This window comes from Engystomops pustulosus, chromosome 3, assembly GCF_040894005.1.
Source record: "Engystomops pustulosus chromosome 3, aEngPut4.maternal, whole genome shotgun sequence".
Lineage (NCBI taxonomy): Eukaryota > Metazoa > Chordata > Amphibia > Anura > Leptodactylidae > Engystomops > Engystomops pustulosus.
In genome coordinates this window covers 171,722,219-171,734,900 of record NC_092413.1, presented here as the reverse complement: position 1 = coordinate 171,734,900, position 12,682 = coordinate 171,722,219, and positions in this window count along the sequence as shown.

Genomic DNA, 12,682 nt, shown 5'->3' with positions numbered 1-12,682 from the left:
CAAACAGTCTACTTCTACAGTCCAGTAGAAATAGAACATAAAACACTCACCAAAGCTTCAGTGGTCTTTAGTTGAGCACAACAAGCTTACAGGAGGAAGCTGGTCATGTCACAGAACGCGTGCACGCTTGTGCCCTTCTTAACTCGATCAAACAGAAGGCAGCTCATTCTGTTATATGTGACCCGGCAAACATAAAAAAGTTTTTTGATTAAAATTAAATAATATAAAACCAACACCTGAAAAAAGGTAAACAGTTTCTGAATGACTGTTAGAATAGGAAAACACTTCAAGTGATTTCTATCATTTAATCCCAGGAGACCTAATGCATTATTTTTCAAGATCCTCCTGGCTTTCCATTTCAAGAGCTCTTTGTTCCTTTCTGTACCCGCAGGGTTAGTATTAACTCTCTCAATACCTCCAAAGCTCAAGGCATCTGAATTACTTTTATGAGTTTCTCTCGTATGATCAATAAGACTGGGGGGGTGCGCCCTGATCAGAGGAAATAGAAGGGTAGCGTTCCCTAAAACGGACATAAAATGTCTAAAAGTCTGGCCTATTTAAAAGATTTACTTTGCCTAAAAAAGATGAAAGGTTTCTCAAAAGTAAGTTGAGGATCAGACAGACGGGTGGGGATCGGATGCTAAAATGTTCTCATTTTAACATGACTGATCTAAGGACCTGTTCCTGTTAATTAAACCTGAATGAAAAGGAGATTCTTTGGACTTGTTTTTTCTTATTCTTATTTGTTCGCCTTTGTATTAGATCAGTTTGAGAAAGTATACTTGCTTTGGCACAAACTTTCTTCAAAAGCGATGGGGGAGTGCGCAATGTTTAAAAAATGGATCTCCAAATCCCCTGCTTTCTGTCTAAAGAAGGACTCATCTTTATTGAGCCTTCCGAAGAGTAACAATAAACTCTAATGATCCCTCTCCTTCACATGATGCAGATGTAAACTCTCAAAGTGGAGGAGTTTGTAGCAGTATTTTTCCTATATCCCTTATTTGTAAGAGTTGTAGCCTTGGCAGAAACCAAAATACCAAAAATTCTATCCAATACATGCAGCCAGGGTACACATTGCGGTACCCAAGAGCTGCAAGGGCCACTTGCCATTCTGCCTTAAGTAGAATGAAGATGAACTTTTACCCACATTTGCCAAAATCTGTTGATTAGCCAAGATCGTTTGGAACTCGGGTATATAGATTCCTGACCTCAATTGAGGCTAAACTGCATCATTTATTAACATTAAAGGGAACCTACCACCCCGATTCTACCTATAAAGGTAGAAGGGGTGGTAGGTGGATGGATGGGACGTGAGGATAGCCCTTTTTTGGGCTAATCCTCACATCCCTGATAGGCGGAGTAACGCGGCTACTGGGGCGTGGAGTAGCCGCGACTAGTAGCCTCATGTCCGGCTACTCCACGCCCCAGTAGCCGCATAAAAAAATTTGCATATACATGTAATAAAGTTTTGTAAAAGACACCAGGAATGTGAGGATTAGCCCAAAAAGGGCTATCCTCACGTCCCATCCATCCACCTACCACCCCTTCTACCTTTATAGGTAGAATCGGGGTGGTAGGTGCCCTTTAAGGATCTATTATCAAGGAATTAGAATCCTTTAAATATGTAGGAATACTCTCAAGGAGTAGCAAGTCTAAATGTTGCAACAGGGATTCAGTGAAGGATCCAATCCCTGCCACAAAAGGACTACCCAGGGGAAAGGGACTATTGAAGTAACAGCTTTCTGTTCTGCATCACAATTGGTTCAGTTGTAAAGGTAAATGCTTCATCAAGTGAACCTTTTAAAATGTGCCCTGCTTCGGATTTAGTTAATTAATTCCATTTATCCAGTTTATACTAATATGACATTGCACCCAATAAATAATAAATTATGAAGTGGTCTTAGCAAAAATTGAAAGGAACATACCGATTCCTTATAAACAATATGGGAAATGAGTAATGTATTAGTCACACTCTGAATGTGGCTGCTACGGAATAGTTGTATAAGAACCATGTGTGGAAACTGTAGATTGCATTTTGGTAATTGAAAGATTTAATTAGATATTTGATGTTGGCCCAAGATCCTCAACTCCCACTGCCTTACAGAGCCAATGCAACGTGCCAATGACTCACACTGGGATTATAAGAATGTAATTGATTTAGCAGTATGGAATGTGTATATTTATTGTATATATAAAATATTAATAGATTACAAATTTAAGTTTGTGGCTCTGACATTTGATGGGAAGCTGCCATGTGTTTCCACCAACACAAAGCAACAGCACAGTCTTAGTATATATATTACAATCATACCTTTCTATTCATTTTCAGACTGCTCCATCCAAATGATGTAAATATGCTAATGAGGATAAAGAGTTTAGGTCCACCTCCACAGCATAATCAACGCCCCTGCTATTTTTCTACTTGTACCACTACCTTCTTTGAAGAATTCTGTTTTAACAAATTCACTTTTTGTTTCCTCAACACTACCCACATATAGGCAGTCCCCTACTTAAGAACACCCAACTTACAGATGACCCCTAGTTACACACAAACCTCTGGATGTTGGTAATTTACTGTAGTCCCAGGCTACAATGATCAGTTGTAGAAATTATCACAGGTATCTGCAATCAAGCGTTAGTGTTAATCCTGGTTCTTATGACAACCCAACATTTTTAAAATCCAATTGTCACAGAGGCCAAAAAAATTTTGGCTGGAGTTACAATTTTAAAATATACAGTTCCGACTTAAATACAAATTCAACTAAAGAAAAAACCCACAGAACCTATCTTGTAGGTAACTTGTAGGGACTTCCAAAACCTGTCTTACTTTATAGATACCTCATCAGAACCAAGCATATGATATAGAAATGTTACCAGAAGCAAGATTACTACATAAATACAGCAGTGAGACCAAGATTACTACATAGATATGTTACCAGAAGCAGCAATACTAAATAGATATTTTACCAGAACCAATATTATTACAGAGAAATAACACTGTAACCAAGATTACTAAATAGATACGGTACCAGAAACAAACAGGAAAGAAAGCAAGAATACTACATAGATACAGGACCAGAACCAAGATTAGTACTTAGATACAGGACCAGAACTGAAGATAATTGGAAAGACATACTCAGTTGGTGTCACGGACTCACCATTGCACCTCTGTGTGCCCCAGTTCTGCACCACAGCTACTCACCTGTCCTCAGTCCTGCTTCCGGGTCTTCTAGGGCGCGTGCATGATGGCTTCAGAAGATTTAAAGGGACAGAACACCGTTAATTGGCGCCAGTCTTACCCAGAATCTTATTTAACCCTGCCTCTTCTTGCACACCCTTGCTCCTTTGCTGCCAGCCCTGACCTCTTGCTCCATACCTGACCTTGAACTATTGCCGCCTGCCTTGGTTACCTGCCCGTATCCGACTACGAGATTGCCTGCTGATTCTATACCTCAACCTTGGCTGCCACCGTGGACAAGTCGTACCTGTGGAACGACCTGCTGGTACCACACCACATTTTATCACAACATTCTTTACCTTTTTATCACAAACATAATATTGTTCTCGTGCTGCCCTAAACATCATTACTATGTCACCACAGTAGTTAATATAGTAACAGTGCCCCCACAGTAGCCAACAAACTAACAATGCCCCCGTGCACCCTGATTGTGCTGCTGTAAATATTCAGGGTGTTTCCCCCATTAATGTTATTGTCAGGGTGTGGCTAGTGACATCACTGGGAACCTCACTGAGTGTATGCTCAGCAGAGTTCTGGTCAGGGATGTATTACATTGCAACTGGCCTCCACTGAGTATCTATATGTCGCTTTGTACAAGGGTGTACAAAGTTTGTACAAAGTTTATGTGGCAATGTAGGGAGATGACAGAGGGAGACAGTAGGTGGGTTCTGATTCTCTGTTACGGACAATCTGTTGGTGGCATGAAGACTAGGGAGAACAGGAGGTGGGCTAGGTGGAATATACTTTATGGAAGGGGCTATGTGGGTGAATAAATATAGTATACAGCATGTATGGTGTAGGTGGTGTGGGGAGGCAGCTGCTAGAAATTTGTGACCCCCCTCCCAACAAACCTCACAATAACTTACCTGCTGAGAAATGCAGAGGATCAGTCTCTCCACTATTTCCAGACAGATGGGGGAAGTCTTAAAATTCCCCCCCTTCTCCTTCTCCTCCTCCTCTTCTCCATATGGCTCCTCTATGTTGTTGACTGTCTACGGTCCTAGTAGGAAGAAGCATTGCTTAGCAAAGCTGACACCTACTAGACACAATAATTACTGTATATACTTGAGTATAAGCTTATCCGTAAATAAACCAAGGCACCTAATTTCAACACAAAATACTGGGGAAACGTTTTGACTCAAGTATTAGCCTAGGTAGGGAGTTGCATTGGTCACAGACTCCCCCACTAACAGACCCAGGCAAACTCCCCACTAACGAAATGCCCAGGCAGCCTCGACCAGTAACATAATGGCCAACAGCCTCCACTATAATAATAATAATAATAATCTTTATGTATATGGCGCCTTCATATTCCGTAGCACTTTACAAATCATAGGGGACTTATACAAAAAAAATTCTACATTAGAGAGTACAAACAGTTATATGGAACAATAGGAATGAGGGCCCTGCTCACAAGAGCTTATGGTCTACGAGGATGTGAGGGTCACACAAGAAGCATAAGAGCTTTTATAATGGTCCAACAATTCTTTATAAGGGAACAGAATAAAATAATTTAATAAATAAAAATACAGCTGCCATCTTATGCACAAAGGCCAAGGTCAATGGAACTTGTTCTGCCCTTGTTGACCACATATAATCATTATGTTTATTGTTGGTTAGTATGCCACCTAGTAGCTGTCAGCTGTTATGGTTATAAGTTGTAAACAATGTAATTGTCTATGCCAGTGATGGCAAACCTTTTAGACCCAGAAAGCCCAAACTACATCCAAAACCCACATATTTTTCGCAAAGTGCAGACCAAGACCGCACACATACACCCAGATACCCGCTCTCCTAGGTGCCGTGCAGCACCACCAGTAAAAAAAATTCCCCATGCACCTCCCTAGCAAAGAAATACCCTTGCAGCATCCCCTTGTAAAGAAATGCCCCATGCATCCCCCCACCAATTAATAAAATGCCCTACAACAGCCTCCCCTCGTATTAAAATCCCCATGCAGGCCCCAAGTAAAGAAATGCCCCATGCAGCCCCCCAGTAAAGAAATACCCTGCAGCAGCCTCTTCTAGTAATTAAACTCCCCATGTAGCCCCCAGTGAAGAAATGCCCTGCAGCAGCCTCTCCCAGTAATTAAATGTCCCAAATGTCCCATGCGGCCCCCCTCCTCAGTAATGGAGCCACTTTTTGTATAAAAAATAAACTTACATACTTACCGTCCAAGGCTCCCCACGGCTCCTCTTCCTTCTTCTCTTCATGCGTAGAGCGGGCAGAAACATGTCCATGCACTGGGCAGAGCACGCACTATGACGCAAATGTGTTGCCGCTGATGACATCATAGTGTGAGCATAGGCAGAGCACGTGGACATGTCTCTCCCCACTATACCAATGAAGAGGAGAAGGAAGAGGAGCTGCAGGGAATGTTGAAAGGTAAGTATGTTAGTTAATTTTTTTATACACTCGTAAATAAGCTGAGTTGGTTTTTTGCAGCACATTTTTTGTGCTAAAAAACTAGGCTTATACACGAAAATATAACGTATCTATCCTCCAAATCAGAGGGTTGGTGATTATTGGAACTTACCAACAGCTGCTGCTTCTTCTACAGACCCTCTTTAAATTAGGGACAGTTGTCTGAATGCAACAAGTTTGGCAGGCTGATAATTCAGAATCTGTAGCTGTGGCAGAAGCCCCCGCTTTCAGTAGAGTGGTGTGGGCATCCTAGGTGCTCTCCCTACATTTCCATCCTGAATATAGGCATCATCGAGCAACATCTTCTTTGCATGTGCAACATCAGAGAGTGACATCACTGGAAGGTGAGTGGATGTGCAGTGGATGGGGGTTTCATAATCCAATGGAGGCAGTCAGCTCACTACCCTCAAAACACTTCAGCCTCATTAGCAGGATTATTAAACGGCCAAAGCCACTTTAGTAAATCTGACAAGCAGCAGAGCACCAACAATTATTTTCATTATTTATTTAATTATTTAGATTATGTTATTATTTAAGTACTTTCCATAGCCTATTTTTTGCAGGGAAATTGCCTTGATAGTGGGAAATTAACTGCATCAGGATACCCATAGTGATTTCTACCACAATGAAATTACCTGCACCTGGATAACCATAGTGTCTTCAACCAAAGTTAAATTAACTTTGTCTGGATAATAATAATAATAATAATAATAATAATTATAATAATAATAATCTGGATGACTGTTGTGTTTTATGGCACAGTGAAGTTAAATGCATCTGAATAACCCATAGAGTCTTAGGGTACAAATAGACTTGTGCCTGTGATGCAGTTGTGATGCAGCAGGCCACAGCAGTTAAGGAATTATGATGAAAATTCAAGGCAAAATTATGTCTTAATTGTTTTTCAAAATTATTTATTTCTTCTTTTTCCTCCTTTTTTCTGTTATTATTTGTAGCACTTTCCCCAGCCTATTTTGGTTGAGCAATTGCCCTGTTATTAGCCTCATTTTGCAGACCTCTGGCCCTTACTACCTCAATTCTGGATCCTTTTTTGTGTCTTTAAGTTCAGCCCTCATTGTTTTCAATGCAATTTGGATTTGGTGTGCAGTTTGGGTCAAATCTGGGTCCCCAGTCAAGCCTGAATTTCGTCAGGTTTGCTTGATCCTGATAGCAAACACTTATAGTACAATGTTATAAAAAAACGTTTTCTAAATGATCCCCTTCTTGGTACCCTAGAGGATACACGCAGACGGCTGGTAATAGAAAAGAAATTCTCTAAAATGAAGATTAAAAACCCCTGACTTCTCTTGCAGCCTACTTTGGCAAGGTTATGTGCAATCTTGAAAGGGTCACTATACACTCACATTACACAGCATGAAGACTCCACGATTCACTGCCTTTGTCAACCTTTGCAGAAGCATTGTGGAAGATCGGTAATTCTCTCAGCAAAAGTTCTGTCAGGTGGGTCACATTTATTCTTGCTCTAAATCAAATCTTGTTCTCATTCTTCCAATCCTTTAAAAAAAAATCTAAAGTATTAGCAAATGTCTTAACTCTGGCTATATTTGGGGACGAGAAAAGCAGATCTTTTACTTCTGTATTAAAATGAATACTATAAAATATGTTATATTATTGCTGTGTTGAAGTATTGCTATTTAAAGTATTAATAGGCATTGTTCAAACAGATATTTCTCTTTATGTTGTTACTATTCATGTGTGATGACAATTGTGAACAAAAGTAGTAAACAAAAATTTTGTGCCAAAATAGCCAATTCAGAATGTTCCTATTGTTGTAAATCTATTTTAAAAAGTAGATGTGATGTCATTCAGGCTGCCAGTCAGTTGCTTTGACAGCCAGGAACCTTTGAGAGCACTAGAAGGTCTGTCATGGCTTCCACGACCTCCAGCTCTTGCAACTTCAGTACCTTGAAAAAAAGCATCTCATCCCCCAAAAATGATCCCTTACACAACAAAAAAGCATAAGTATAAAAAAGTTACGAGTGTCAGAAAACTTAGAAATCATGGTGGGTATTTATGTTAGTTGGGCGCATTTTTTAAGGTTCCTTACGGTCTTTTGCAGCTTTTTTTTTTTGCAAACAGAAGTTCACTGTGTACCACTAAAACTGGTTTGTGCCTCATTTGTTTTAGTATTTTATCTGCCTCCAGAATTGGCATTTGATTGACTATTGGGTTGCATGAAACTCGCAAAAACGCTACAGTCTCCACCAGGCGTAGGAAAGGCATCGGTATGTACTGTGCAAAAATGTATGACTTTTTAAAAGTTTGCAACTAAAAAGTTGCAATATCACTGCAGCCTTTAACACCTCATTAACTAGATGTATCTAAGCAGTATAAAAACACAACAAAAACTATATAAATATGATATCAGCATGATTGTACTGACCAAAAGAATAATGGGGAGTTGTAATTTGGACCACACTGGGAAAGCCATATAAATAAAGAACAGGGACAATAGCGCCACTTTACTGCACCACATTCTTCCCACTCCATTCCCAATTTCATTTGTGGCCGTTATTGGTTTTCATAGGGTGTATTGATAGTGCTGTGTGTTGTCACTACCTTTTAGTCACTAAGTCTCCCTAAAACACAACTTTCTTAAGCTAACAAGGACTTTCTTTCTAAAGCAATGGTAGCACTACAGTGGAACACTGTACTGTAACACAGTTCTTGTTTCAAGCCCTGGTGCCAGCACTGGGCATGCCCAGGCAAAGGTTGTAAAAGTGCTGAGGGGGCTGTATCTAATGAATCAATGGGAGTGAGGGGGGCTGTATCTAATGAATCCATGGGGGTGAAGGGGTCGGTATCTAATGAATATATGGGGGGAGGGGGGCTGTATCTTATGAATCTATGGGGATAAGGGGGGTGGTATCTAATGAATCCATGGGGGTGAGGGGGGCTGTATCTAATGAATCCATGGGGGTAAAAGGGGTAGTATCTAATGAATCCATGTGGGGGGGGGGGCTGTATCTAATGAATCCGTGGGGCGAGGAGGTGGTATCTAATGAATCCATGGGGGTGAGGGGGGCTGTATCTCATGAATCCATGGGGGTAAAGGGGGTGGTATCTAACGAATCCATGTGGGGCAGGGGGGGCAGGGGCTATATCTAATGAATCTATGGTAATAAGGGGGGTGGTATCTAATGACTCCATGGGGGTGAGGGGGGCTGTATCTAATGAATCCAAGGGTTGAGGGGGCGGTATCTAATGAATCCATGTGGGTGAGGGGGGCTGTATCTAAAGAATCCATGGGGGTGAGGGGATTGTCATCTAATGAATCCATGAGGGTGAAGGGGGTGGTATATAATTAATCCATGGGGGTGAGGGGGGGTGTATATAATGAATCCATAGGGTTGAGGGGGCAGTAGCTAATGAATCCATGGGGGTGAGGTGGGTGTATCTAATGAATCCATGGAGCGAGAGGGGCTGTATCTAATGAATCCATGAGGCGAGAGGGGCTGTATCTAATTAATCCATGGGGGTGAAGGGATTGTTATCTAATAAATCCATGGGGTGGTATATAATTAATCCATGGGGGTGAGGGGGGGTGTATATAATGAATCCATAGGGTTGAGGGGGCAGTAGCTAATGAATCCATGGGGGTGAGGTGGGTGTATCTAATGAATCCATGGAGCGAGAGGGGCTGTATCTAATGAATCCATGGGGCGAGAGGGGCTGTATCTAATTAATCCATGGGGGTGAAGGGATTGTTATCTAATAAATCCATGGGGGTGAAGGGGGTGGTATCTAATTAATCCATGGAGGTGAGGGGGGTGTATATAATGAATCCATGGGGTTGAGGAGGCAGTAGCTAATGAATTCATGGGGTGAGGGGGGTTTATCTAATGAATCCATGGAGCGAGAGGGGCTGTATCTAATGAATCCATGGGGCGGGGGGGGGCTGTATCTAATTAATCCATGGGGGTGAAGGGATAGTTATCTAAAAAATCCATGGGGCTGAAGGGGGTGGTATCTAATTAATCCATGAAGGTGAGGGGGGTGTATATAATGAATCCATGGGGTTGAGGGGGCAGTAGCTAATGAATCCATGGGGGTGAGGTGGGTGTATCTAATGAATCCATGGAGCGAGAGGGGCTGTATCTAATGAATCCATGGGGCGAGAGGGGCTGTATCTAATTAATCCATGGGGGTGAAGGGATTGTTATCTAATAAATCCATGGGGTGGTATATAATTAATCCATGGGGGTGAGGGGGGGTGTATATAATGAATCCATAGGGTTGAGGGGGCAGTAGCTAATGAATCCATGGGGGTGAGGTGGGTGTATCTAATGAATCCATGGAGCGAGAGGGGCTGTATCTAATGAATCCATGGGGCGAGAGGGGCTGTATCTAATTAATCCATGGGGGTGAAGGGATTGTTATCTAATAAATCCATGGGGGTGAAGGGGGTGGTATCTAATTAATCCATGGAGGTGAGGGGGGTGTATATAATGAATCCATGGGGTTGAGGAGGCAGTAGCTAATGAATTCATGGGGTGAGGGGGGTTTATCTAATGAATCCATGGAGCGAGAGGGGCTGTATCTAATGAATCCATGGGGCGGGGGGGGGCTGTATCTAATTAATCCATGGGGGTGAAGGGATAGTTATCTAAAAAATCCATGGGGCTGAAGGGGGTGGTATCTAATTAATCCATGAAGGTGAGGGGGGTGTATATAATGAATCCATGGGGTTGAGGAGGCAGTAGCTAATGAATTCATGGGGTGAGGGGGGTTTATCTAATGAATCCATGGGGGTGAGGGGGCGGTAGCTAATAAATCCGTAGGGTGTGAGGGGGGCTTTATATAAAATAACCATGAGGGTGCTGTTCGGTGTGATAAACTAGGGAATATTTTAGGGCACAGGAGACTGTTTTAGTTTCTGAATTTTTAATGCTGCCACATGAGTTCACTGCAAAGGGGCCTACTGAGGCTCTTTTGCCTACTGAAACCTGGAGCGACCCTCCTTGTTTCCCTCCTTCCAAGATGGTGCTAAATGTATGCACTTCTTTAGGCTGGACCCTTCACCTTCCATGTGCTTTTATCATGCTGTTTTATATCAGAGAGGGGTCACTGCTACTTCACTGTATACCAATAATTTAACTATTTAATCCACTAAGGTTAAATAAGCTATATTATGTTATACATGTTATCTTCAAGATTGAATTTTCCATTAAATATAAGTAGGAACCAGATTTCACCAGTGAAATAGGCGAAGGTTTTGCTCAGTCATTGGATCATGTCTGCTATAGAAAATAATTCACTACATTTATTAACATTATCAAGCCTCTGAATTGTAAAAAGGTTCATGTTCTCTGCAGAATCATGTTAAACACTAGATGTCAGTATTGCTCCTTGAAATAACTACAAAGCACAACTTGGCAAAGCAAGGCTGCTCCGCACAACAGATGAAAGTGTAGAAAGCTTGATCCTCTGCCAAGAAGGAGGGCATCCTGTGCAATTTCTGCTACTATGCATTGCGATAAATATTCAAAAGAAGAACGTTCTGTTATTGTGCAAAGCATCACAATCATGTTTCAATCTAACTATCATCTGTTTGTGGTACACATTAATCAGGTGCTTGTGATATTAGATTATTCTAAGGCTACAGACAAAGGAAATCAACTGCTATTAGTCCCTGATGAAGCGTAAGTCCACTTCATCAGGGACTAGTAGAGATGTCCATTTACCCTGGACACTGGGATGGGAACAATAGTTCAGAGAAGAGATTTTACGGTCTAAGGCTGCTTTCACACTAACGTATGCTATGTGCGGGCTGGGTGTACACTATGTGCGGCTGGAGAGATGGAGGGTTGAGTGCTTGTCACCATAAGGACACATGCACGCTCTATCTTTTTGCCAGCGCCGGTACGGTGACATGTGTGTGCACTATAAGAGCCTCAGGCCGTATGTAGGGCACTATAAGAGCCCGAGGCATTATACAGGGCAATACAAGAGCCCAAGGCAGTATGTAGGGTGCTACCAGAGCCTGAGAAAGATTTCATTTCGGAAATTACTGTGGAAAAATAAAAGCTTTTTTTCAAATGGGCTACAAATGAAGCAATGTCATTTCTGAGGCACTATACTTAGTGTTGCAATTACAATGTGATACACTACTAGACAGTCTAAGGCAGTGATGGCCAACCTTTTAGAGGCCGAGTGCCCAAACTGCAACCCAAAACCCTGCTTATTTATTGCGAGGTGCCAACCAAAAATTAAAGCAGTGACTTATTGCTCCCTGTTCCACAACTTTCAATTATATTGACCTCCAGAGGACAGCAACACAGTAGAAAGATAGAAAATTTTCATTTTATCTTCTTTCCAGTGTCCCTCTGTACACAGAAAATCGTGGGGCCAGCAGGAGATCCTCCAAAAATAATTCGACCCTGTCTAATTCTCCCTCTTCCTACAGTCCCAAGTAGCGAAGTAACTATCAAATTACAACTGAAAGCAGCATCTTTTAAGTTGCTTGGAACTGCAGGAAGATTCTTTGAGTCCTGTCTGGTGTGCTGGGGTGATGGCCCGAGTGCCCACAGAAAGGGCTCTGAGTGCCGTCTCTGGCACCAGTGCCATAGGTTCGCCACCACTGGTCTAAGGTGTTGAACATTAGAGCAGGCTGTGTGTAATAATAATAATAATATTAATAATAATATTCTTTATTTATTTAACTCCATGACATTCCATAGAGTATAAGACTCTAAATGAGTCCCTTGTTTGACCAAATATATTTTGCCTTTCCCTGTCTATATAAGGAACGTGAAGCCACTAATCATGTAAATGAATGGTTACACCAACATTTGTAAAATAGTGTTTAGCCAGGTGATTAATAACCAGTGTATGAGGCCGTTATTACATGGTGATATCAGTGTCTGGAAGTAAGCGTTCTCCTTACAGAGACAGCCAGTTAAGGCTACCTCAACCAGGATCGAAACAGCGTTGGGAATCTGTTTCTTCTGGAATAGATATACTGGTTTGGTTTTAATCCCGCATCATGTCATTAGGCTTCC